Source organism: Eleutherodactylus coqui, chromosome 1, assembly GCF_035609145.1.
Source record: "Eleutherodactylus coqui strain aEleCoq1 chromosome 1, aEleCoq1.hap1, whole genome shotgun sequence".
In the NCBI taxonomy this organism is placed as follows: domain Eukaryota; kingdom Metazoa; phylum Chordata; class Amphibia; order Anura; family Eleutherodactylidae; genus Eleutherodactylus; species Eleutherodactylus coqui.
Genome location: NC_089837.1, coordinates 24,974,482 through 25,002,253, shown reverse-complemented (window position 1 = coordinate 25,002,253; position 27,772 = coordinate 24,974,482).

Below are 27,772 nucleotides of genomic sequence, written 5' to 3'. Positions count from 1 at the left end.
CATTTTTGCATATACATTCAAACTTCAGAGCTATCTATTAGTATAACGTTACTCAATTGTAATGTCACAATTAAGAACTGATGAGCCGTATGGCATAATTTTCATTTCAATCAGAACTTGGCTTGCAATCCCAAGTGGGCCATTACAAAGCCCTAGTGAGGTGGCCCAGTGAGCCTCTACTGCCGGCCTATCCTAAGGGTGAGCCATCGGTAGCTCATGACTGGATAACGCCCTTGGTACTCCTTGTTCCCAGTTCTCTCTGACTGTTGGGACTACTGGACAAACACAGGACCCTCGTTGAACTGTGTGTAGTGGTGCCTGTAAATAAGGAGAATGCAACAGCAGGAAGGCTTAAGTGATATTAGCTCATGGTTGTTGGATCACTTCCGTGGGAAATGGCTAAAATTGGGTCCCTTGTATCCAATGGGTGTGGTACTCAGTTAAAAAAAAAGGGTTGTGTTTCCTTTTACACCTCAGCACCCCCTGAGTCCTGCACAATAGGAAGTCATTGAAGTAACAATTCATGCCTTATTAAAGGTCAGCGCCATAAAAGCAACTACGTTGAATCCCGCTATATTATTTTTTGCATGGAATGAAAGGGAGGAGGAAGTGGGAACAGTAACCACAGTAAACACTCAGCAGCCTGAAAAGTTTCTGTATTTGAAATCAATAGAACCCACAGAACAAAGTTGCATTTGATCATGTCAAAGACAAGCCAGTAGCTAATGCAGGTTTTAAGGTTTTTTAGATTGTTCCAGAATATCATGGAGATGGACAAGAAGAACATGTAAGGCAATGATAACAAATATTGGTAATCAATGAAAAAAAAAAAACACCTCCCTTCCTGGGACTATATCCAAGGAGGTTGGAGATTATGGCGCTCAATACAATGTGTAGACTGGCTTGAAGGTAAGCACCGACTCGAGGTACGCTTTTGGAATCACATTCAATTTTGGACATTTGTGGTGCAGTGGAAATTTTTGCTGAACCATCGGATAAACCAATCCACAACACAAAGGCAGTGTTTTTGTTTTTAGCTCTTCCTACTCAGGTAGTTGTTATAAAGTTGTCATAAGGCCCGTCAAGCTCACACCAAGGATGTAACTCTTGAGGCTCTAAAGAACCGAAGAGCAGACACAGTAGCCGGACTCTCCTAAAATGAGGTACAGCTGTTAACCTGGTTGCACCCAATGCACGTGTGACTATCTCTCTTTTGCTTAAATTGCAGGAACAGGTCTCTGAGGATGACAGGGAGGACTGGTAGAAGAAAGAATGAACCGAACACTGAGGTCATAAGGAAGAATCATCTCAGGTACCTACCCGCATGTTCTACTACAAGATGTCACACCCATGAGCTAACCCAACAATCCGAGGAGGTACTGTGTGGTATAGTGTCTTCCGTTTGATTTGCACCAGGGTGCAACACTACTGCGACCTGTTTGTACTGGGCTGCATGGTATGCGGCTGTCACAATCCAGACCAATTGGTCAAGTACCTCCTCACTGTAAGCAATACTATCCATTTCAATGACTACAGATGACTGCATGTAACTACCAGATGTTGGTAGTTTGCATAGACCTTTTCTCAACTTGAGGCATGGCTTGTAAAAGAATAAAAACAAAAGTGCCAACTCCAAAACTACGGCAAGGAAGCAATTATATGTGTATATGTATGGTGTACCAGAAGTCACAGAAAATAATAGAGGTACACATTTTAATAGCCATCTACTCTGTCAGATCTGTGTCTATCCTAACACTGTATTGAGCTCTTATGAAATTCTACCTGATAGGGCGCCTGTAATAGGCTTATACTTTCTCCAGTCCTGGAGATGACCAGGCCAAATTTTGGATATTTGACGTTTTGCACCTGTGCATTTAGGTGGTAAAAATAGACTGATAGAATGTGTAAATTTATTAAGAGCGCCAAAATTGGGAACATTAAGTTATTTTTCACATTTTCAACTACAATATGTCAAATATGTGCAAACATACTGTACAGTTTTTATTTTAACCATTTAGAAAATATACAAATTTAACATCAATTATTAACATTTTGAGTAACATTTTGTTTTCCTACACTAAGACAAGATTGTAAAGGCTCATAGGTATCAGAATAACAAATGACCCCATTTAAAAAACTACACCCCTTAATGTATTCACTGAGGGGGGTCATGAGCATTTTAACTTCACAGTTTCTTTTCAGGAGTTAATGCAATTTAGAGGAGAAAAAAATAAAATGTCACATTTTTGCACATCTGGCATTTTAAAGACAGGGGTTTTTTTTGTGGACATGACAATGATGATTTGCACCCTGAAGTGGATACCTCTGTTTGTCCTGTGTTCAGAAACACACCCGCTGTGGCCCTAATATTATGTACGTATGCACAACGGGGCCCAAACCAAAAGGAGCACCTGGTGGCTTTCAGAACAGACATTTTGGCTTGAAGGTGTTTTAGGCCCCATTGCCCACTTAGGGCTCATGTCCACGGGGAAAAGAAGAATTAAAATCCGCAGCGGATTTTAACTCTTCTCCCGCGCGCGGATCCGCACCCCATAGGGATGCATTGACCACCCGCGGGGTAGATAAATACCCGCGGATCGTCAATAAAAGTGATTTTAAAAAAAATGGAGCATGAAAAAATCTGGACCATGCTCCATTTTCATGCGGGTCTCCCGCGGGGACGGCTCCCGCGGGCTTCCATTGAAGCCTATGGAAGCCGTCCGGATCCGCGGGACACAAAAATCACATTTTACTCACCCGCTCCGTTTCTTCTCTTCGGCGCCGCGCCATCCTCTCTCAGCCGCGGCCGGATCATTTTGCTTCGGCCCGGCGCATGCGCGGGGCACGTCACCGACGTCATCGTGCACATCCGCCGAGCCGAAGAATGAAGATCCGGCCGCGACGAGAGAAGATGACGCCGCCGCGAAGAGAAGAAACGGAGCGGATGGGAGGTAAGTTTATTGTCATTTATTTTTCTTTTCAGCGCTCACGTCCGCGGGGCAGGAGGGACCCGCTGCAGATTCTACATGGAGAATCCGTAGCGGGCCCGATTTTCCCCGTGGACATGAGGCCTTACGGCTCAGTCAGACGAGCAATGTTTTTTTGCACGCACCTATGCACACAAAAAAAATGAGCTCCACGGTTGAGCAATATGCGTTTGACCAAAGTTCCGTGAATATGCTCCATTACCTGGAGCAGCTGTGCTTGCAGAAGCGCAGCTGCTTTACCTTATTTTCAGGGAAGGGCTTATATTTTAAGCCCTTCCCCAAAAATCACTGCGGAGGTTGCTTGCAGCTCATTGCTTTCAAGGGGCCAGTTGCAGCATCAGTCCCATTGAAAGCAATGCATTGTGGTTCTCTGCCACATCTGGTGACAGCTGTGGCAGTGGATTCTTTATCCCCTGTGGTGTGTCCCCTCATCACTGAACACCCTTAAAAATGCTGTCACAGTGTTCAGTGATGAGGGGACTCCTCGCAGGGGTTCTTTATGCGTGCCGTTTAGGTCCGTGATGCACATGATAGGCACGGATGTTCTATCTTTTGCAGGTGCGCATATTTTGCGCCTGTAAAAGATGGACATCTCACCAGAGCCATAGGGAACCAATAGTTGCGCTTTTTTTTGCACAAATAGGTGCGGGCAAAAAAACCGCTCATCTGACTGAGCCCTTAGGCTACGTTCAGACGAGCGTATTTTCGTCTTACCGAATGGGTAAGTGAGAGCTGCCTCTGATTCGTGAGGCTGTGACTAATCAGAGGCAGCTCATTCAGCAGGCGGGAATTTTAAATCCCCGGCTGCTGAATACTACTCAGAGCAGTTCAGGAGAACTGCCGGCCGGCGCGGCTGAACTCCGTCTGCCGGAACCAGGTTAGTATATATATATATTTTTTTTTTACACTTTTCTGGATGAATTTCCGGCAAGGGCTTATATTTTTAAGCCCTTCCCGAAAATTTATCGTGAGATCGCCTGCAGCCCATTGCTTTCAATGGAGCCGGCTGTATTGCCGACTCCATTGAATTCAATGCGCTGGACAGCGTTGAACTGCTCCGGCCCGTTTCTATTGAAACGCGGCTAGGAGCAGTTTTTTCGTGCAATTTTTCGGCCCCGGTCATGTGATTTGCGGATGCGCATACGTCATGCGATCCGCAAATTGCGGGAATTAACGCCCGTGTGACTAAGGCCTTAGAGAGCACTTGAGCTGTCAAACGAAAGATAACCTCCACAAATGACCCCATTCTGAAAATTAGACCCCTTAAGGAATTCCTCTAGGGGTGTACTGCATATTTTGACACCACAGTTTTTAAAGGGGTTGTCCCGAGGCAGCAAGTGGGTCTATACACTTCTGTATGGCCATAATAATGCACTTTGTAATATACATTGTGCATTAATTATGAGCCATACAGAAGTTATAAAAAGTTTTTTACTTACCTGCTCCGTTGCTAGCGTCCTCGTCTCCATGGTGCCGACTAATTTTTGGCCTCCGATGGCCAAATTAGCCGCGCTTGCGCAGTCCGGGTCTTCAGCAGTCTTCTATGGAGCCGCTCGTGCCAGAGAGCGGCTCCGTGTAGCTCCGCCCCGTCACGTGCCGATTCCAGCCAATCAGGAGGCTGGAATCGGCAGTGGACCGCACAGAAGAGCTGCGGTCCATGAAGACAGAGGATCCCGGCGGCCATCTTCAGCAGGTGAGTATGAAGACGCCGGACCGCCGGGATTCAGGTAAGCGCTGTGCGGGTGGTTTTTTTAACCCCTGCATCGGGGTTGTCTCGCGCCGAACGGGGGGGGGGGGGTTTAAAAAAAAAAAAAACCGTTTCGGCGCGGGACATCTCCTTTAAATGAATCTAAGCCAAGCAGAAAGAAAAAAATACAATTTTCATGGCCAGGCCTGTTAAGGTGGAAACACTATTGGATTTCAGGACACAACAGAATAAATTCCAGGCCCCATTGCACACTTGTGCAGGAAATAAATTGACTCCCTAAAAATAATCCCTTCCCCTTTTTAGCACTCTCTAAATCTTAGATTAAAGTAAAAATGTGAACTCTGTGGTATGTCTGAAAACAGGGGTAAATACGGAGGCCTGGTTGGGATGGGCACATAAGGCAATAAAGCCAGGTATCCCTCCTCCACCCATGCTTTTTTGCGGGGCATTTCTTGACCTCAGTGGCAGGGATAGGGTGTAAAAAAAGGGCGCTCTGTGAGGCTTCGTAAGCTTGCTGAGGTGCGGCGGTCTCACACAAAAGGCACTCAACAAGCTTCTTCTGGAACTGCAGGGAGGCGAGCATTCTCAGAACTTCTTGTAAATTACGTATTACAGGTAGCGATCTGAATATTGCCCGTCTCACATGGCCGTATGTGGAATCCGATTGCAGAGGCCAGCAGTGGATCCCAGCCGTGGGTCAGCATTTGCCCATGTAATGTATTGAGCATATTTGTGTACTCACACAGATAGTCATGTGCAGTACACCTTTATTTGCTTGTATTTCCCACACCATCGCTTAGCGATGACGTGGGTACCTGCAGCCCGTACACAATGTGTATGGACTGCGTGTATACCTGCGACCATATCGATCAGGTTGTGTTTATAAATGGCCGAAAAACAAGGACAACACACAAGGCCGTTCCTCTACTAGGAGAACTCCCAGAATGAGATGGGGGAAACCAAGACTTGGATGGTCCACAGCAGGCTCTGATTCGGCGGATGACACAGCATGGCCGGATTTGGGCAATAATTCTACCTCTTCCAGTTCTTTTTTAGGACAAAGACCGCCGAGAAATTCCAATATGCCGCGCCGACTAAGGGACGACGGAGGCGCGGGGGACGGAAACATCAACGATCACGGAAGAGGCACAAGGAGGATGCAGACTCGATTGAATTCCGGAACAAGGAGGTGACGGAGAATACAGTAGTCAACATTTCCTCAAAGGTACTCTTCCCTATTCAATTACGGGCGTTATGAAAGGGGCTATCTTTCGTACCCACGCCCCACATGGATTGGTTCCGTTTGGATATAGATTGTCGGCTATTTTTTCCGTAGATTACAATTAAAAACGTTCTTTCAGAACTCACAAACTACCACACAAATTGAAACCTTGAGTGGGGCAGATGCTCAACTATCGGTGGTATTCTCGTCTGCTGACCTTGGTCTACGTAACAGCAGTCGATTCCAGCCTACCAATATTGACCACTCGGTTGACACTTTTTCAAAATTAGTAATGCGAGATATTACCACACTAAGATCCCGACAGTTTTGCCATCGAGTGAAGTCCAATATTTCCTCAACTGAAGCACGGAAGATCAGAAGCCTCAGTAAGGACAAGGAATTAACGATCCGATCGGCGGACAAAGGGGGCGCAATTGTACTTATGGACACTTCCTATTATCAGGATTATCAGGATGGCACAGTTGGGGGATCATGAGGTTTATGAGGTACTGGCCACAGATCCCACAGATCAATCACGAAATGAACTAAGGATCACATTGGAGGAAGCATTAACTATCGGCATTATTGATAAGCAATTGTTTGAATTTCTGCTTCCTAGCCATTTACTAATGCCTCATTTTTACACACTACCCAAGATCCACAAAAATCTTAAATGTCCCCCGAGGCGTCCAATTGTGTCGGGTAGAGGGTCCCTGTACAATAATGTTTCCCGCTTTCTGGACAAAATTTTGAATCAATTTGCCATGGCAGCGGAGTCTTATATTAAAGACACCTCCAATTTTTTTTATAAAACTCCAACAGCTTTCCGTCAGCGATAATGTGATCCTTGGTTCCTTCGACGTCTCCTCTCTGTATACCATCATCCTGCATGAACGGGGTATGATGGTTGTGAGACATTATCTTTGTGCATCCCATCTAGCCAATAATTGTGTGGAGTTTGTACTTACCCTTCTTTCTCTTGTTCTCTCCAACAACTTCTTCAGATATAAAGACCAATTTTTCCGGCAGAAACGTGGAACGTCGATGGGGTCTAACATGGCCCCATCCTACGCAAACATTTTCATGCGCCATTTTGAAGAGACGCTTTTGTGTACCTCCCCATCCTAGACTAAGGTTCAGGTTTGGTGGAGGTACATAGATGACGTCTTTATTGTTTGGAGAGGCACTATGGATGAATTAATCAGTTTTCATAGAGAGTTGGACGGCTTCTTACCAGAACTGAAGTTCACTCTTGTGTCTTCCGATATTGCGGTACAATTTTTGGATGTCAAGGTCATCCGACAGGGCAGTGGGTTCATTACGTATTTATATTGCAAACCCACAGACAGGAACAATGTGCTTAGTTTCTCTAGCTGCCATCCACCGGCAATGATACATTCTTTGCCATGGAGCCAATTACTCCGTGTGCAACGAGTAACAGATGATTCCTTTTTTGACTCCCGACTGGATGCCATGTGTGAAAAATTCTTGCATAGGGGTTACCCCCAGGAGTTAATCACACGACACAAACAACGGGCAAAAACATTGATCCGTGAACAAACTCTCATTCCGACACAAAGATCTCGAATGGATGATCGCATTCCATTCGTATCTACCTATGACCCTTACAGCAAACGCATTAAGCACATAATTAACAGGCATTAGCATTTGTTATCCACTTGCCATCCTGAAATTAGCGAGTTTTGCAGCCGGCCATTAATGTTCTATAGGAGAGGGCGGAGCTTCAAGGATCAATTGGTACGGACGGTGGATCAGATGAGGCCGCTTTCGGTCCAACAAACTTTATTGTCAGTGAAGAACGGGAATTTCCCTTGCCTTGGCTGTGCCACATGCAACAATCTGGTGAAAGACAGCTGCTTCACACACCCGTGCACTGGCAAATCATACCCCATAAAGGGTGATATATATCATCACCTGCCCTTGTACATAGACGAGACCATTAATGAGGTACGGAAACGTATAACAAGTCACAAGAGCACGATACGAACATGCAAGGTCGATCTACCAATTCCAAATCATTTTATCCAGTCAGGTCATGCCATTAATCAATTGCGCTACAGAGTCATAGACACTGTTAAAGCGAATTGCAAAGGTGGCGATAGACAACGACAGCTTAAGCTATTGGAAGCAAAGTGGATTCATGAGCTTGACTCATTGACCCCTAACGGACTCAATATAGATTACAATCCACTCACATATGTTTTGTGATATGTTGAGATACAGGTCCTTTGTTCGATATCGATATGATTTGCCATTTTCTGACAACTTAGGTGCAAGTATTCTCTTTTTGCATTACATGTTCTTTTTTTAACAAACATTTTTTCTTTCTATTTTCTAGATTCATGACCTATGGATGGTTCGCTGGCTTGGACTCTGGACACCCCTCTCACGTTCATTATTGTTCTTTACTGATTACATTATTGTTTGAAACCACCTTACTGACAGAACATCTTAATTATATCATCACACCATTTTTTCAATATGTATATTTTTTTCTTTAATTTTTGGAAGCGATAAAACATTGAATTTGACATTCTTTGGTAGTATAAGTTTTTCTTTCTTTAACAACTAAAGGTTTTCTCTTGGGTTTTTCATATTGACATTATGACATATAATATTAGTGCGCATATATGGTTTGTTCTCTGTAGTACACAGTCTGACCAATACGCCATCGGATATTTAGCTGTAATTTTTAGGTTTAATATTTTGACCCATTATGTATTATTATTATTATTTTTTTTTTTTTGCAACCTTTATTACCCCCGGGGTTTTATTTTTTACCACTGGGGGATACACATTCCATGGGTGGTCCCCGCAAGGATGCCATTAGTCCTCCATGTGTGCTTCAGAACATGCATTATGTTGCTGTTGGTTTCCTTATACTAGCTTTAGATTTAAGACAAGTGCGCGTGCACGGCTAGCAGGTGGTTGTCATGACAACCCCACTTATGTGAGTTATGGCGATTTATACAGGATATCTGTGCTCCTTTATCCGTTTTAGCACCGCCGTTTTCTCTATCTTTTGATCACCTTGTTAGTGGGGATCGTTATATCTCTAAGCCCTGATAACCAAACATATGCAGACTGTAATTAATGTACTTCATAGTGGGCTATCATATGCATTTACAGGCGACGCATGCGCTCTGCCCATGTCGGACGGCGGGGAGTTTCCTTCCCCTTTGGTCGGTCCGAGGTCTCGCGATGCTTTGTCTTGGGATTCCCGAGTGGTGTGACGTCCGGATTCCCTTACCGCGCATGCGCGGCAGCTCTTGGCAGACAGACGGTGGTTTCTCCCCTTCTCTCGCCACTATAGGTTACGAGACCTCGCGATATAAATTAGGAAACTCGCGCATGCGCGGTCCTGACTTACGGACGCCAGCCCGGATTAAACATGGCGCTCATAGCCTACCAGAATGACGTGATGGATTTCAGGGGTGCCGGTTTCCTCACCACAATCCGTCCAATCAGGGGGTCTGTTGCACTTTTAAATGTAATTTGAATTAATTGTATTTGTATGTGTGTGTTTCATTTGTCTTTTGATTATGTCTTGTCTGTATATTAAAGGGGTTGTCCCGCGCCGAAACGGCTTTTTTTTTTTTTTCAATAGGCCCCCCGTTCGGTGCGAGACAAACACAAGGGATGGGTTAAAAAAAAAAAAAAAAAGTTTAGTACTTACCCGAATCCCCGCTCTGTGGCGACTTCTTACTTACCTTACCAAGATGGTCGCCGGGATCTTCACCCACGATACACCACGGGTCTTCTCCCATGGTGCACCGTGGGCTCTGTGCGGTCCATTGCCGATTCCAGCCTCCTGATTGGCTGGAATCGGCACACGTGATGGGGCAGAGCTACGCAATGACGCGTAGAAGGGGGCGGAGCCAGATCGCTGCTCGTGCCGAGACCCAAGAGAAGGGAGAAGACCCTTCTGCACAAGCGCGTCTAATCGGGAGATTAGATGCTAAAATTAGACGGCACCATGGAGACGAGGACGCCAGCAACGGAGCAGGTAAGTGAATAACTTCTGTATGGCTCATATTTAATGCACGATGTATATTACAAAGTGCATTAATATGGGCATACAGAAGTGCTTACCCCCACTTGCTTTCTCGGGACAACCCCTTTAAGCTCTGTGTATGCACTTGTCAGTTCACTTGACAAAGACCACAGATTTTTAGTGGTTGAAACATTATGCTTTTACTTGGGTGGATTAAAGTTTCTTCTTCTGCAATTACCTCCTTGGATGCTGCTCCTATTCCATCACATCTCGGTCTATATCTGCAACCATAGAACACAATGGGCTCTATGTTTTGGATATCCACTGTAAAATAGAACCTGCTGCGTTCTGTTTTCTGTGAGTGGATTACGTAATTCCAACCCGCTAATGTGAGCAGAATTGTGTAATCCAATGCATTTGATTGATCCGCGTATTACTACAGATCAAACGCATGTGGAATCCACAATTTCCATCATTTCTAACATTTACATAAATCGGGAATTTGTCTCTTTTACACAATTGTAGCAGACACATCAAACTCCCAGATCTGGTTTTCATAGGTTTTTGCAGCTTAGACATGCACTTCATGCTCAATTCTCGGATCCACACTCCATCTTTACGTACGCATTGATAGGTTTTCTGCGCATACAGAAACCTAAAGGTCAGATTTCTATATTGTATACCCATCTTATTCCATCTTAACTGACTTATGTATGCCCAGGTGTTGTAGACAAAGGGAGGGGGCAAATTGTATCCATCAACTATGGAGTTGCCGTGCAATTCAGTCTTTTTGGGTGAAGGGCACTGACCTCATTAGTCTTATAATGGGTATGCCACTTCCATACACCACAGAGATCTGTTCGTTGCTAGATGAAGAACAGTGGCAACATCATACCAGCATTTTCTTTAATGAAGTATTCTTTATCGCTCGTAAAGCTTTTGCAATGAGATGGATAGGCGACTTCCTACACTTTCCCAGTGGTGCAATATGGTTAATACAATGCTTCCATATAAAATAATTGTACATAACAAAATAAAGCGCCCTGATAAATTCCGTAAAATATGTGAAACTCCCCAGACGCAACCCATATACAGAATACATTCCAGCATTTAAAGGACTTATAACAGCTTCCTGCATCTCTATGTTCAGACTAATCTGCATCAATTTAAACTGCATGTTGTTAATTATGTTGATTTTGATATGACAATCTCTTTAGTTGTGATTGCTGTACTTACTCTCTTAAGGCCCATTTACACGGAGCGATGATCACAAAAAAATCATTAAAACCGATCGTTTGAGCGATCATCGTTGTGTCTAAATGCCCAGCTATCGTGCACTATTTGTGCACTGCTAGCTGATTGTTAAATTCAGGCCAAACTAAAAATCGTCCTTCAGCCTTAATAGCAGTTTTCAATGGGTAGTTCTGATAGCATTGTTTCCCGTTGAAGAACAAAGGAACTGAAAGCAGAGATGGGAGGGGGGCAGAGCTAAGTTACGTAACTTAGCTCTGCCCCCCTCCCGCCCCTCCCATTGCAAATAGTGGCAAAGAGCAGAGAGGGAGCCGGAGCTCAGTGCACTGCTCCCTGTACTTCCAGCCTCCTCCCCTTGCAGAGAGGGACACTGTATATCGGCCGGGCATGAAAACCCGGCTGATATAGGGTCATCTGAATAAACCCTAAAATTGCGAGAGAAATTACAATGTGGTCAACAGGAGTCACTGGTCTTCCTTTCAACCAGTCAGTGGCATTGACTCCTATAATAAATGAATCTATCACCAGTCCAGTTATGAGAGCAATCAGTGCCGGGGCCAGGAGACCCAGATACTGGATGTTAGTGTGACCCTGTGTAGCATCAGCCATCTCTTATGTGTGTGAGGATCCTGATGTCAGCACTTCCCAAATATAAATCTATAGGTGCATGTTAAACCACGTCTGCAGTACAAGCAGAAAACACATGGAAACAGCACTTATACACATTTTCTACCAAGTATTTTCTGATGATACTGATAAAACAGTGACTCTTCAACAAAGGTTTAATATTGCAAACTTCTTGTCATTTATTCAAATGTTACAATGATTACATTGGAAATAAAAATAATATCAGAGAGATACGGAGCTGGAACAGAACTACAAATGCAAAGTAGATCACATAACATGGCAAGGATTTTTTACAACTGTACTAATGTATTATACTGTAGATCTGCACCCACTATTCTGCTGGTGGAGTCACTGTGTACATACATTACTTATCCTGTACTGATCCTGAGTTACATCCTGTATTATACTGTAGATCTGCAGCCACTATTCTGCTGGTGGAGTCAGTGTGTACATACATTACTTATTCTGTACTGATCCTGAGTTACATCCTGTATTATACTCCAGAGCTGCACTCACTATTCTGCTGGTGGAGTCAGTGTGTACATACATTACTTATCCTGTACTGATCCTGAGTTACATCGTTTATTATACTCCAGAGCTGCACTCACTATTCTGCTGGTGGAGTCAGTGTGTACATACATTACTTATCCTGTACTGATCCTGAGTTACATCCTGTATTATACTCCAGAGCTGCACTCACTATTCTGCTGGTGGAGTCACTGTGTACATACATTACTTATCCTGTACTGCTCCTGAGTTACATCCTGTATTATACTCCAGATCTGCACTCAATATTCTGCTGGTGGAGTCACTGTGTACATACATTACTTATCCTGTACTGATCCTGAGTTACACCCTTTAATATACCCCAGAGCTGCACTCAATATTATGCTGGTGGAGTCACTGTGTACATACATTACTTGTCATGTACTGACCCTGATTTACATCCTGTATTATACTCCAGAGCTGCACTCACTATTCTGCTGGTGGACTCACTGTGTACATACATTACTTATCCTGTACTGCTCCTGAGTTACATCCTGTAATATACCCCAGAGCTGCACTCAATATTCTGCTGGTGGAGTCACTGTGTACATACATTACTTATCCTGTACTGATCCTGAGTTACATCCTGTATTTACACAAATATCGTGTAGCATGACCCCAAAGAATGAACAATCTCAATTAATTTATAATTTTCCATCTGTCATCAAGCAACCAAAAAACCTACAATTCACCCCACTAATAGCTAATAAAAGGTAACCTCCATTGAAATATAGTAATGGCAATGCACATTACGCCCATGTCACTGCCTGGTAAAGGCTGTAGATCAATGATCTTAATACAGTGGCCTATAATCTCAAACCCACAGGCTCACAGCTTGGGGCGCAGTCTTACATCCCCTCCCAGAATTCTGCACTTGGTGCATGGTGAAGGATAAGTCACACCCCAACATGGTCTTATGCATCCCAGAATTACTTGCTGACACCACTGATCGATTTACTGCAAGCCGGTCAACCACCTGGATTCTGTTTGCTAACAGGACACGTTTCAGCAGCCAAAACTACAACACTTGTCGGGGTCTATGAAGGATTGACAAATAAAGGTTAGGACTTTATTACTTTAAATAGCATTGCTTACAAAAGGTATAAAAAGGGGCGTGGCTTGGAGAGGCAATGAGACGACAGCTGCAGTGTGAGCTCCGCTTGGCCCCATCACTTCAGAGGCACTCACAGCAACACATGTGCCATGTACACAGGATTCACTCCTGCACCTACTCAGGACGGCAGAGATGGCTAGAAAAAGGACCACCAAAGCTAATCACCAACACCTGGAGGAATTTTTTACCCAGTGCGGCCAGATATCCGGTGAGTTCAGACACCCCAAAAAGATGAGCCCAGAGGTGCTGTCAGAGGGGGGAGAGGGGCACAGGGGAATGCCAGAGCAGAGCGGCAAATGGCTTCTGTGGCATCTCAATGATATGCCCCAACCCACCAGATATCTGTTAGGCTACTCCCTGATGATGGCCAAAGCAATCATTACAGAGAATTGGAGATCCACTGAGCCTCTGAAACTAGAGGAATTCAAAAGTCGAATGGCAGAACACAGCTGATTCGAAAAATGGTTAGCTATTAGATCTAATAAATGTCAAAAGTACGTAGATGTGTGGGATTTGTGGATTAAATTTCACAAACAATGAGACTTTATCATAGATTGGGTAATGATGCTGAGTTAATGCTCTAATTTCAGTTATAGATGTTAAATATGTTTTGTTAGGCCTGAATACAGTTGTTTCTACTCAATTATGAGACAACTACCTGAAGTGCTGCTTAAGATGATAAGAAAAAATGTAATTACTCAGGAAGGTAAAGAATATGTGTAGATAGGAATATTAAAGGTGGTATACAAAGAAAGGAACGCATGGTATTTACAAGACAGTTATGAAAAAAAGGAATAAAAATAGAAATGTTAGTTCCTACGAATTGCATCAGTTCAAAACTGGTTTACAAGGAGACATGTGGAGGGGATAGACAATTCCTGCAGGCGTGTATAGTCCCCCTGGAAATCTGACAAATGATCTTTGATCTTTGATCTTTTGCCATGCCCCAGTCACACCCACATAGCCCTCTGTCTAACCATGTGAAAGTGGAAGGCTGAGTACATACGGAATCACACGCTTGTTTAACAATGATTCTAGTGTTGGTCATTCTTTCCTGTAGAAAGTTCACAGGGAAATATCAGGTATCATGTTTTAGTACATAAATTTACTGATCTATACACACCAAAAATGGAGATATTGGAGTCAGAGAGGATTCCCCAGAGAGGATTCCGCATGGTATACAGTGAAGGAAATAAGTATTTGATCCCTTGCTGATTTTGTAAGTTTGCCCGCTGTCAAAGACGTGAACAGTCTATAATTTTTAGGGTAGGTTAATTTTAACACTGAGAGATAGAATATCCCCACAAAAAATCCAGAAAATCACATTTTCTAAATTATATATATTTATTTGCATTTTGCACCGAGAAATAAGTATTTGATCCCCTACCAACCATTAAGAGTTCTGGCTCCTCCAGACCAGTTAGACGCTCCTAATGAACTTGTTACCTGCATTATAGAACGCTGACTTAAATGGTCATCTGTATAAAAGACTACTGTGCACAGACTCAATTAATCAGTCAGACTCTAACCTCTACAACATGGGCAAGACCAAAGAGCTTTCTAAGAATGTCAGGGACAAGATCATAGACCTGCACAAGGCTTGGATTGGCAACAGAACCATAAGTAAGATGCTGGGTGAGAAGGAGACAACTGTTGGTGCAATAGTAAGAAAATGGAAGACATACAAAATGTCTGTCAATCAGCATCGATCTGGGGCTCCATGCAAAATCTCACCTTGTGGGGTATCCTTGATTATGAGGAAGGTGAGAGATCAGCCTAAAACTACACGGAGTGAACTTGTTAATGATCTCAAGGCAGCTGGGACCACAGTCACCAAGAAAACCATTGGTAACACATTACGCTGTAATGGATTAAAATCCTGCAGTGCCCACAAGGTCCCCCTGCTCAAGAGGGCACATGTGCAGCCCATTTGAAGTTTGCAAATTAACACCTAGATGATTCTGTGAGTGATTGGGAGGAGGAGCTGTGGTCAGATGCGACAAAAATTGAGCTCTTTGAAATTACCTCAACTCGCCATGTTTGGAGGAAGAGAAATGCTGCCTATGACCGAAAGAACACCATTCCCACTATCAAGCATGAAGGTGGAAACATTATGTTTTCGATGTGTTTCTCTGCTAAGGGCTCAGGATTACTTCACCGCCTCAATGGCAGGATGGATGGAGCCATGTACCGTTACATCCTGAGGGACAATCTCCTTCCCTCAACCAGGACATGAAAAATGGGTTGTGGCTGGGTCTTCCAGCACAACAATGACCCAAAACATACAGGCAAGGCAACAAAGGAGTGGCGCAAACAGAAGCACATTAAGGTCACGGAGTGGCCTAGCCAGTCTCCAGACCTTAATCCCATAGAAAACTTATTGAGGGAGCTGAAGATAAGAGTTGCCAAGCGACAGCCGCAAAATCTTAATGATTAATCCTTCTGATAATCATCAACTACAAAAATTGTCTGACTGCTGTTCTTGGCAACAAGGGTTTTGCCCCCAAGTATTAAGTCTTGTTTGCCTAATTTAGACAATGTGATTTTCTGGATTTTTGGGGGATATTCTATCTCTCACTGTTAAAATTAACCTACCCTAAAAATTAAAGCCTGTTCATGTCTTTGACAGTGTGGAAACTTACAAAATCAATAAGGGATCAAATACTTATTTCCTTCACTGTACATACCTTGTAGTACCTATGTATACCAAAAATGGATCTCTTTTCATGCAGCCCGTGTATTCATTTTTTTTCTTCCATCTGCCATCCGTTGTTCATGTCCAAAAAAACCTGTTTTTATTGATCAATGCTGTTTTCACATCTGGCTATCGCTGCTGGATGGTACCGGCTTAGCTGAGCCCACGCCATCCACAGGACATACATTTGCAGCATCCCATAGGGTGACCCCAGACACATGGCATGCACTGAGGAGTGGGGAGGGCAAGATGCTAGCTTGTCACGGCAACACTTACCATGCTTCCTCCCGGAGGGATGCACACAGCCAAGGCCAGGGCAGCACTGGGCCTCTTTCAGACATCCCTGGCATGGGGATCACCAAAAAAAATGAGAACAGGGGAAAGAGGTTATGATAGGTGATGCCATTGTTCCAGCACCCACCGTCATTAACATCGGTGGGGAAATAATGAGCCATAGACAGGAGTATAGTACCTCAGGTCCCCAGGAATGGTCAGGGCCTGGAAATAACTTTACTTGGTAGTAGCTCCAATGATACAAGGTAAAACAGACAGTATTTCAATGTGCAGGTAAAATCAAAGATATATATATATATATAGACTAGCTTACCCGTCGCGCGTTGCTGCGAAGACAGACAGACATACATTCATTCGTTTTTATATATCTAGATAACAACCAATCACAGCGCAGCTTTTTTAGGTTACCTCAGTGGTATAATATATAACAACCAATCACAGCGCAGCTTTCATGTTACCTTAGTGGTATAATATATAACAACCAATCACAGCGCAGCTTTCATGTTACCTTAGTGGTATAATATATAACAACCAATCACAGCGCAGCTTTCATGTTACCTCAGTGGTATAATATATAACAACCAATAACAGCGCAGCTTTCATGTTAACTCAGTGGTATAATATATAACAACCAATCACAGCGCAGCTTTCATGTTACCTCAGCAGTAAGAGAAATAACAACCAATCACAGCGCAACTTTTATTCTGCCTCAGCAATATAAAAAATAACAACCAATCACAGCGCAGCTTTCATGTTACCTCTGCAGTATTATATATAGCAACCAATCACAGCGCAGCTTTCATGTTACCTCTGCGGTATAATATATAACAACGAATCGCAGCACAGCTTTCATGCAACCTCAGTAGTATAAGAAGTAGCCACCAATCACAGCAGAGCTTTCATGTTGCCTCAGCAGTATAATATATAGCAACCAATCACAGCACAGCTTTCATTTTACCTCAGCATTCTCAATATCCAGCAATTGTCTTGCAAAACGTTCGGCGGATGCATCATTTTGTAGTTGAACACTCATCCCGTTTCTCGTAATGCCTTTTGCTTTCGTGCTTGAGATGGAAATCAAACGATCTTTGTCGGGGGGGGGCATAACTGTCGACGACGCTCGCACACGCGCCACCTATCGTAGGATAGATGTACTACGTCAGTAATCTTCCCAGGAGTGTACTCAACAACTTCCCAAAGTGTCATAGTGATTGGATGAATGGTGTAGTAATGCATAAAGGACAGACAGACATTCATTTATATATATATCAGGAAGTGAGAAAATTACATTCCGTACGTAAAATTTGGACGCTAATTGTTTTGCGCTTAGAATTGAATAATCGAGTTAGGACCCATTAGCTTTTCCTACTTATGGCATAATCAATGCCCGTGCCAAATTTCAAGTTTCTATGTGAGAAAATTACATTCCGTACGTAAAATTTGGACGCTAATTCTTTTGCGCATAGAATTGAATAATCGAGTTGGGACCCATTAGCTTTTCCTATTTATGACATAATCAATACTCGTGCCAAATTTCCCGTTTCTATAATTCTGGAAAGTGAAAAAATTACATTCCGCACGTAAAATTTGGACGCTAATTCTTTTGCGCTAGAATTGAATAATCGAGTTGGGACCTATGAACTTTTCCTATTTATGACATAACCAATGCTCGTGCCAAATTTCACGTTTCTACGACACCGGAAAGTGAGAAAATTAGATTCCGTACGTAAAATTTTGGACGCTAATTCTTTTGCGCAGTGAGTGGCTGGCTAGATCAGGTGTCACTCGAGTATATAAATCGGCCCCTCCCGCGGCTCGCCACAGATGCATTCTGACAGAGATCAGGGACAGTGCTGCTGGTGCTGGAGCTGCTATAGGGAGAGTGTTAGGAGTGATTTTAGGCTTCAAGAACCCCAACGGTCCTTCTTAGGGCCACATCTAACCGTGTGCAGTAGTGTGGAGGCTGCTTTTTGCAGTGTTGCACTTTTTTTTTTTTTGGTATATCAGCCGTGCAGAGCATTGCGTCCTACAGTAATTTTACATTGTCCAGGGCCAGTAGTGGTGAGGCAGGGACAGAAGACATATTTAGTGTATATAGGCAGTGGGCCTTTCCAAAAACATTTGGGAAAAAAAATCTATTTGCGCTGCCTGTGACCGTCCTCAGTGTACTGGGTCTCTGCTGGGGGTAGTTGTCCTAATTCATACGCAGCCAGCTAAGTGTTACAGCAGGCTTGCGTAAAATTCTTTTCTGCCTCTGTGTTGCCTCTTACATCACCGCTGTATTCCTGTCCACAAGTGTACTGGGTCTCTGCTGGGGGTAGTTGTCCTAATTCATACGCAGCCAGCTAAGTGTTAAAGCAGGCTTGCTCAAAATTCTTTCCTGCCTCTGCTGTGCGTTCCGTAAGCGAAGTCAGCCTCCAACCACAGGCCAATAAGCGGCACATTTAATTACAGCGTTCTGTTTCTGCACTACTGGTAATACAGCATGCTGAGGGGTAGGGGTAGGCCTAGAGGACGTGGACGCGGGCGAGGACGCGGAGGCCCAAGTCAGGGTGTGGGCACAGGCCGAGCCAGTGCGGTGGCCAGGGGTAGAGGCAGGGCCAGACCGAATAATCCACAACTGTTTCCCAAGGCGCCCCCTCGCGCCATGCCACCCTGCAGAGGCCAAGGTGCTCTAAGGTGTGGCAGTTTTTCACAGAGACGCCTGACGACAGACGAACAGTGGTGTGCAACCTTTGTTGCGCCAAGATCAGCTGGGGAGCCACCACCACCAGCATGCGCAGGCATATGATGGCCAAGCACCCCACAAGGTGGGACGAAGGCCGTTCACCGCCTCCGGTTTGCACCACTACCTCTCCCCCTGTGCCCCAACCTGCCACTGAGATCCAACCCCCCTCTGAGGACACAGGCACGAGTGCCTACCGGCCTGCACCCACACCCTCACCTCCGCTGTCCTCGGCCCCATCCACCAATGTCTCACAGCGCAGCGTCCAGACGTCGCTAGCGCAACTGTTTGAGCGCAAGCGCAAGTACGCCGCCACGCACCCGCACGCTCAAGCGTTAAACGTGCACATTGCCAAATTGATCAGCCTGGAGATGCTGCCGTATAGGCTTGTGGAAACGGAGGCTTTCAAAAGCATGATGGCGGCGGCGGCCCCGCGCTACTCGGTTCCCAGTCGCCACTACTTTTCCCGATGTGCCGTCCCAGCCCTGCACGACCACGTCTCTCACAACATTGTACGCGCCCTCACCAACGCGGTTATGCCAAGGTCCACTTAACAACAGACACGTGGACAAGCACAGGCGAGCAGGGCCACTATATTTCCCTGACGGCACATTAGATGAATTTAGTGGAGGCTGGGACAGAGTCAGAGCCTTGGACCGCTCACGTCCTACCCACCCCCAGAATTGCGGGCCCCAGCTCGGTGCTGGTATCTGCGGCGGTGTATGCTTCCTCCACTAAACCACCCTCCTCCTCCTCCAACGCAACCTCTGTCTCGCAATCAAGATGTGTCAGCAGCAGCAGCACGTCGCCAGCAGTCGGTGTCGCGCAGCGTGGCAGCACAGCGGTGGGCAAGCGTCAGCAGGTCGTGCTGAAACTACTCAGCTTAGGAGAGAAGAGGCACACGGCCCACGAACTGCTGCAGGGTCTGACAGAGCAGACCGACCGCTGGCTTTCGCCGCTGAGGCTCCAACCGGGCATGGTCGTGTGTGACAATGGCCGTAACCTGGTGGCGGCTCTGCAGCTCGGCAGCCTCACGCACGTGCCGTGCCTGGACCATGTCTTTAATTTGGTGGTTCAGCGCTTTCTGAAAAGCTACCCACACTAGTCATACCTGCTCGGAAAGGTGCGCCGGGTCAGCGCACATTTCCGCAAGTGCAAGACGGACGCTGCCACCCTGCGGACCCTGCAATATCGGTTTAATCTGCCAGTGCACCGAATGCTGTGCGACATGCCCACACGGTGGAACTCTACGCTCCACATGTTGGCCAGACTCTATGAGCAGCGTAGAGCTATAGTGGAATACCAACTCCAACATGGGCGGCGTAGTGGAAGTCAGCCTCCTCAATTTTTTACAGAAGAGTGGGCCTGGTTGGCAGCCATCTGCCAGGTCCTTGGAAACTTTGAGGAGTCTACCCAGATGGTGAGCGGGGATACTGCAATCATTAGCGTCACCATTCCTCTGCTATGCCTCTTGAGAAGTTCCCTGCAAAGCATAAAGGCAGATGCTTTGCGCTTGGAAACGGAGGCGGGGGAAGACAGTATGTCGCTGGATAGTCAGAGCACCCTCATGTCTATATCTCAGCGCGCTGAGGAGGAGGAGCATGAGGAGGATGAGGAGGAGGGGGAAGAGACAGCTTGGCCCACTGCTGAGGGTACCCATGCTGCTTGCCTGTCATCCTTTCAGCGTGTATCCTTTTAGCGTGTATGGCCGGAGGAGGATCCTGAAAGTGATCTTCCTAGTGAGGACAGCCATGTGTTGCGCACAGGTACCCTGGCACACATGGCTGACTTCATGTGGAGGTGAACAAGGCTTTACGCCGATACGCGTTCTTGTACTTGTAAAACCATGTACCTGTGAAACCATGTACCTGACTATGCAAGCCTGATATGGAAATAAAGCAAAGGAAAAATGTTATCCATGTGTCCGGATTCCCACACCTTTTTTTGCTAATGAACAAGCCATAGGACCGGATGGCTCAACGGATCTAAGGTTGTTTTTCCTTTGGGCAGACAAACTACAAGTACCGCAAAAGCTCTTCTATAGGTGAGATAATTTTTTCATTATTGCAAAAAGTGACTTCATGTTAGGATGCCTTTCTCGAGACCCTCGCGTTACACGCATTCTGGCCACTACGGATTACTGGGTGTACACACTGCTCGACCCACGGTATAAGGAGAACCTTTCCACTCTCATACCCGAAGAGGAAAGGGGTTCGAGAGTGATGCTATACCACAGGACCCTGGCAGGCAAACTGATGGTAACATTCCCATCCGACAGCGCTAGTGGCAGAAGGTGCAGTACCGAGGGCCAGGTAGCAGGGGAGGCGCAGAGATCAGGCAGCATGTACAGCGCAGGCAGGGGAATATTCTCCAAGGCCTTTGCCAGCTTTATGGCTCCCCAGCAAGACTGTGTCACCGCTCCCCAGTCAAGGCTGAGTTGGCGGGAGCACTGTAAAAGGATAGTGAGGGAGTACGTAGCCGATCGCACGACCGTCCTCGGTGACGCCTCTGCCCCCTACAACTACTGGGTGTCGAAGCTGGACACGTGGCCTGAACTCGCGCTGTATGCCCTGGAGGTGCTTGCTTGTCCTGCGGCTAGCGTCTTGTCAGAGAGGGTGTTTAGTGCGGCTGGGGGAATCATCACGGATAAGCGTACCCGCCTGTCAACCGACAGTGCCGACAGGCTTACACTCATCAAGATGAACAAAGCCTGGATTTCCCCAGACTTCTCTTCTCCACCAGCGGACAGCAGCGATACCTAAGCAATACGTAGGCTGCACCCGCGGATGGAAGCATCGTTCTCTATCACCATCCAAAACGGGGACCTTTTTGCTTCATCAATCTGTGTATTCTATTCATCCTCCTCCTCCTGCTCCTCCTCCTGAAACCTCACGTAATCACGCCGAACGGGCAATTTTTCTTAGGCCCACAAGGCTCAGTCATATAATTTTTGTAAACAATTTTTATACCTTTCAATGCTCATTAAAGCGTTGAAACTTTCACCTGAACCAATTTTTATTTTAACTGGGCTGCCTCCAGGCCTAGTTACCAATTAAGCCACATTAACCAAAGCGATTAATGGGTTTCACCTGCCCTCTTGGTTGGGCATGGGCAGTTTTTCTGAGGTACATTAGTACTGTTGGTACACCAATTTTTTGGGGCCCTCGCCTACAGTGTAATCCAATTAATTTTTTGCCCACCTGCATTAAAGCTGATGTTACATCAGCTGTGATGGGCACTGCAATGGGATATATTTATGTACTGCCGGTGGCTTCCTGGCACCCACCCATGCTGTGGGTCCACACGGAGTTGTAACTGCATGTGTCTACTTCTAAAGAACCCCAGTCTGACTGCGGCATGCAGTGTGGGCCGAAGCCCACCAGCATTTAATCGGACGTTACCTCAGCTGTGATGGGCACTGCAATGGGATACATTTATGTACAGCCGGTGGGTTCCAGGGAGCCACCCATGCTGTGGGTGCACACGTTATTCCCATTGCGGAGTTGTACCTGCCTGTGACTATTTATAAAAAACTGCAGTCTGACTGGGGCATGCAGACACCTTGACAGAATGAATAGTGTGTGGCACATAGGTTCCCCATTGTTATGCCCACGTGTGCAGCTCCTGATGGAGGTGGCACAGGATTGGATTTCTCATTGCTTCTGTACAGCATTGTGGGCTATCGCCCCGCCCCTTTTAAAGAGGGTCGCTGCCTGGCCCTGCCAACCCTCTGCAGTGTGTGCCTCCGGTTCCTCCTCATGGCAGACGCACTTATAAATAGACATGAGGGTGGCGTGACATGAGTGCAGCTGAAGGCTGCGCAGGGACACTTTGGTGTGCGCTGTGGACACTGCGTCATGCGGGGGGGGGGGGGGTTGGGCAGCATGTAACCCAGGAGAAGTGGCAGCAGAGTGTCATGCAGGCAGTGATTGTGCTTTGTTGGAGGTAGTGTGGTGCTTAGCTAAGGTATGCATTGCTAATGAGGGCTTTTCAGAAGTAAAAGTTGTTGAGGGGGGGGGGGCACTCTTGCCGCTATTGTGGCTTAATAGTGGGACCTGGGAACTTGAGATGCAGCCCAACATGTAGCCCCTCGCCTGCCCTATCCGTTGCTGTGGCGTTTCCATCACTTTCTTGAATTGCCCAGATTTTCACAAATGAAAACCTTAGCGAGCATCGGCGATATACAAAAATGCTCGGGTCGCCCATTGACTTCAATGGGGTTCGTTATTCGGAACGAACCCTCGAGCATCGCGGAAATTTCGTCCCGAGTAACGAGCACCCGAGCATTTTGGTGCTCGCTCATCTCTAATCATGTTCCAATATTGCCAAGAGGAGGGGACAGGCTCAAGATGCTGCAGAAGAAAGAACTATACTGGATCTTTGAGGTAGACACCATGATACCGAAGGGGTTAAATATAGAGTACCACTTAATGCCACATCTATAAATTCTGCTCTTCGGGTAAGGAATGTTGTATATATTTATATTTTTGTTCTCTCTTGCTCTATATGGATACATATTGTAATTATAAAAAAAAAAAAAAGAATAAGTTTTTAATTATGTATTTGGTTTTTTTTTAGGTGGCCTCATTGTGACTCCAACCCATGTGCAGTTTATATGGTGACCCTTAATGTCCTGGATACCTCTCATCACTTACGATTTTGAGCTAATGTCTATTTGTCTGCAGTGATAATTTATATTAACCCCTTAACGACCGCCCCATCGGGAAACTACGTCCTCAGAAAGTGGGCTTTAAACCTAGAGGACGTAGTTTTATGCATCCTCTTTGGATTGATGCCCACTGGCCTGAGGACGTGACAGCTCCATGCTGTCGGTGCCCGCAGGTAGCCGACAGCATGTAACTGTCATCCCAGGATGCGGGCAGTCCCCCCCCCGGCATTGCGATCGGCGCTATAAAATGAATAGCGCCGATCGCAAAAAAAGTAAATAAAACAGTGTAAAAAAGTAGTAATTCAGCTGATATGATGGATCGGATCCATCACGGCAGCTGAAAATACTCACACGGCTTGTCGGCGGTGTCCCCCGGAGATCTGGTCCTCCCGGACCCGCCGGCGGCCTTCTGCGCATGCGCGCCAGACGATGACGTCACGCGCACGCGCAGAAGCCCGGGTGTCCCCGGCAAATTTAAAATCTCCTGGCTCCTGGCTCCTGAAGGTAGCCGGGAACCAGGAGGTGTTACCGGGGACCACTGTGAGCGGTCCCCGGGCCCGCGATCACCGCTATCCATTGCGATAGTGGTGATCGCGAAAAAGTTGAAAAAGTAAAACAAAAGTAAAGTTTCACCTCCCCTCATGGATCGGATCCATGAGGGGAGGTGAAGATACTCACCCCTGGTCCTCTGCGATGTCCCGATGTCCCGGGACCCGAAATCCCCATCTGCGCATGCGCGCCCGATGATTGACATCGGGCGCGTGCACAGAGGGGCTCGAGCCCCGGGAAATTCAAAATTGCTCTGCTCCTGGCTGCCATGTGTAGCCAAGAGCAGAGGGATGTCACCAGGGACATGATCACTGTCATCCAATGGATGACAGTGATCATGTAAAGTAAAAAAAAAGTGCAAAAAGTAAAAAAAAAGAAATAAAAAAGGGGTAAAAAGTAAAAAAAAAAAAAGTAAAAAAAGTAAAAAAAAAGTTTTCAAAAGTTTTAAAAAGCTAAAAAAAGCTTGCGTTTCATCTCCCCCCACGGATCATATCCGTGAGGGAGGATGAAATGACGTACCTAAGGCCTGCAGATTTATCCGCGGACCTCACCCCAGCTTCTGCGCACGCGCCCGTCGCCAATGTGGCAGGCGCATGCGCAAAAGCTGTGGTTTTTTAAAATCTCCCTGCTCCTGGCTACAAAACTTAGCCGAGAGCCTGGAGATTTCACGGAGGGCCGCGGTGAGCGGTTCCTGATCACGTGTTCGCCGTTATCCAAAGAATAATGGCGATCACGTAAAAGTAAAAAAAAGGGGAAGGTTCATCTCCCCTCACCGATGCGATCGGTGAGAGGAGATAAAACTTTTTACCGGAGGCCTCCATATTTGCACCCCGACGCAATCTACTTCAGTGAACTTTCCCGTATTCTGCGCATGCGACCGCCGGCAAAACACCGGACACATGCGCAGGAGTCGGGGAGCCCAGGAAACTTAATATCTCCTTGCTCTCGGCGACCAACGGTCACCGAGAGCCTGGAGCAGTGACGGGTGGCCTCATTGAGCGATCCCCGGTCACGTGAAAAAATGGTAGCGATCTACCTTTGGCCGGTCTCACATGACCGGATAGGAATTACGGATTCCGCATGCGTCTGATCCGTGGTAATACATGGATCAATCGCATTGGATTATACAATTCCGCTCACATTAGCGGGTTGGAATTGCGTAATCCACTCGCAGAAAAGAGAACGCAGCAGGTTCTATTTTACCGCGGATATCCGCAACATAGAGCCCATTGTGCTCCATGGTCGTGGATATACCCGCAGCCCATACGCAACTACGTTGTATACGGGCAGCGGGTACCCACGTCCTCGCTAAACGACGGTGCGGAAAATAAAAACAACAACAAAAAAAAGTGTACTGCGCATGACCGCCCGTGTAAGTACGCAGTTATGCGCAGTACATTACGCGGCCGTACGCAGGGTCACAGCCGGGATCCACCTACGGCTGCGTAAGCCCGGCATTATTCAGACCGCTACCTGTAATACGCAATTTACAAGAAGCCCCGGGAACGCTCGCTTTCCTGCAGTTCCAGGAGCAGCTTGTTGAGCGTCTTCTGTGTGAGACCGCCGCACCTCATCAAGCTTACGGAGACTCACGGAACACCACTTTTTACACCCCATCCCCGCCACTGAGGTCAAAAAATGACCCCCAAAAAGCATGAGAGGGGGGGGGGATACCCGATTTTATTGCCCTATGTGCCCATCCCAACCAGCCTCCATAATTACCCGTCTTTGGAAATACTACACAGTTCACATTATTACTTTTATCTAAGATTTGGGGAACGCCGAAACGGGCGTGGAGGGGGGGGGGGAATTTTAGGGAGTCAATTTTTATTCCGTACAAATGAGCAATGGGGCCTGGAATTTATTCAGTTGTGCCCTGCAATCCAACGGGTGTTCCCTCCATTACAGGCCTTGCCATGTTTCCTGTAAGTAGATTAGGGCCACAATAGGTATGTTTTTGAACACGGGACAAACGGGGGTATCCATTTGGGGTGAACGTCTTCATTCCTATGTACACTGTACAAAAAAAAAAGTTTTTTAAATTGACAAAATTGCCAAAAAAATGAAAATTGTAATTTTTTCCTTCTGCTTTGCTGAAATTTATTCAAATACTGTGGGGTCAAAATACGCAGTACACCCCTAGGTGAATTCGTTAAGGGGTCTAGTTTTTAAAATGGGGATATTTGTGGGGGTTCTTTATAGTTTTGGACGCTCAATGGCTCTATAAGTGGGCAATGGGGCCTGGAATTTATTCCGTTGTACCCTAAAATCCAACGGGTGCTCCTTCCATTATAGGCCTAGCCATGCGTCCTTTAAGTAGATTAGGGCCACAAGGGGTATGGTTCTGAACACGGGACAAACAGGGGTATCCATTTTGGGGTGAAAGTCTTCATTCCTATGTGTGCTGTACAAAAAAAACTTTTTAAATTGATACAACTGCCAAAAAAATGAAAATTGTAATTTTTTTCCTACTGCTTTGCTTAGATTTATTCAAAAATTGTAGGGTAAAAATACACAGTACACCCCTAGATAAATTCGTTAGGGGGTCTAGTTTTCAAAATGGGATCATTTGTGGGGGTCCTCTGTCGTTTTGAATCACCTTCATGCTAAATTTCTGTTCTGAAAGCCACCGACTACTCCTTTCATTTTGGGCCCCGCTGTGCATCCATACAAAAGATTAGGGCCACAATAGGTATGTCTCTGAACACGGGAGAAACAGGGGTATCCACTTTGGGGTGCAAGTCTTCATTCATGTGTGTGCTGTACCAAAAAAGCAGTTTTTAAAACGACAGAATTGCCAAAAAAACGAAAATCACAATTTTTTCCTTTTGCTTTGCTTCAATTCATTCAAAAACTGTGGGGTAAAAATGGTCAGTACACCCCTAGATAAATTCGTTAAGGGGTCTAGTTTTCAAAATGGGGTCACTTGTGGGGGTTCTCTTTGATTTTGACCGCTCAAGAGCTCTACAAATGTGCTATGGGGCCTAAAACGCCTTCAAGGAAAATCTATGTTCTTAAAGCCACCGACTACTCCTTTCGTTTTGGGCCCCATTGTGCATCCAGACATGAGATTAGGGCCACAATGGGTATGTCTCTGAACACGGGAGAAACAGGGGTATCCATTTTGGGGTGAAAGGCTTCATTCATGCGTGTGCTGTACAAAAAAAGCTGTTTTTAAAATGACAGAATTGACAAAAAAACGAAAATCACAATTTTTTCCTTTTGCTTGGCTTGAATTCATTCAAAAACTGTGGGGTCAAAATGGTCAGTACACCCCTAGATAAATTCGTTAAGGGCCCCATTGTGCATCCAGACATAAGATTAGGGCCACAATGGGTATGTTTCTGAACACGGGAGAAACGGGGGTATC